Source organism: Seriola lalandi, unplaced genomic scaffold (genome assembly GCF_002814215.2).
Source record: "Seriola lalandi dorsalis isolate HSWRI2012SDOR001 ecotype SW California unplaced genomic scaffold, Sedor1 jcf7180001956895, whole genome shotgun sequence".
Lineage (NCBI taxonomy): Eukaryota > Metazoa > Chordata > Actinopteri > Carangiformes > Carangidae > Seriola > Seriola lalandi.
The window spans coordinates 1-1212 of NW_019427564.1; the positions used below are offsets into that span (position 1 = coordinate 1).

At 41.3% G+C, this 1212-nt stretch overlaps 1 pseudogene; it reads left to right on the plus strand.

Annotated features, from left to right (window-relative positions):
- The first annotated feature begins 6 nt into the window (after positions 1–6).
- LOC111650714 (zinc-binding protein A33 pseudogene) lies at positions 7–1202 on the plus strand (annotated as a pseudogene).
- Positions 1203–1212: the final 10 nt, after the last annotated feature.

Consider the following 1212-nt stretch of genomic DNA (forward strand, 5'->3'; position numbering starts at 1 on the left):
CTCCAAAGCTTCCCATCCCTGAAAGCTGCTCCACCCACCAAGGACTGGACAGAGGTCAGAGTCCGTCCACCATCATATGAGAGGACTGTGGTGAGAGCTGTGGCTCAGCTGGAGGAGACGCTCAGTGAAGAGATGAAGAAGCTGTTTGAGGCTGAGCTGAAGAGGGTCCAGCAGTATGCAGAGGATGTGACTCTGGATCCTGATACAGCATATCCTAATCTCATCCTGTCTGATGATGGAAAACAAGTTCACTGTGGTGATGTGAGGAAGAATCTCCGAGACAACCCAGAGAGATTTTCTTACTGTGTTTTTGTCTTAGGAAAGCAGAGTTTCTCTTCAGGCAGATTTTACTTTGAGGTTCAGGTTAAAGGAAAGACTAAGTGGAATTTAGGAGTGGCCAGAGAGTCGATCAACAGGAAGGGAGACATCACACTGAGACCTCAGAATGGTTACTGGACGATATGGTTGAGAAATGGAAATGATTACAAAGCTCTTGCTAGCCCTCCAGTCCGTCTCACTCTGAAGTCTCAGCCTGAGAAGGTGGGGGTGTTTGTGGATCATGAGGAGGGTCTGGTCTCCTTTTATGACGTAGCTGCTGCAGCTCTCATCTACTCCTTTACTGGCTGCTCCTTCACTGAGAAACTCTACCCATACATAGGTCCCTGTAATAATGATGGTGGTAAAAACTCCGCCCCTCTGATCATCTGTCCTGTCAATCAAACTGTCTGATCTTTATTATGTTGAAACATTGACAACAATCAATACACTTATTAAATGAATCTTTACATTGTATGTCTACAGTGTAAATATACATCAGACACAGTATTTATACTAAAATAGTGTCTCAGGTGTAAATACTAGGATTCCAGTTGGTTAGAGACATAAAAACAAACCAAACAATGACAAACTGATCAGTTTTTAAATTCAACATTTCACTGTCATTTATGGAAACTAATGCAGACACTCAGTGGTAATGTACAGTGCAAACATGTTTTCATCTGAGTATAATTAATGTGTTCATTTATCATGTCACTGTTGTATTTACTGTGTGGTGGATTTGTATCATTTACTGCTTCAGAGGCGTCTCAGAGTTACAACATGAACAGAAAGAGTAAAATTTGAGGAAATGATCAGAGTTCAAGAGATTTTTCAGTTCAGTGTAATCTCATCTAATAACTGCAACAGCTTTTTGTAAGAATCAATGAGAGACAT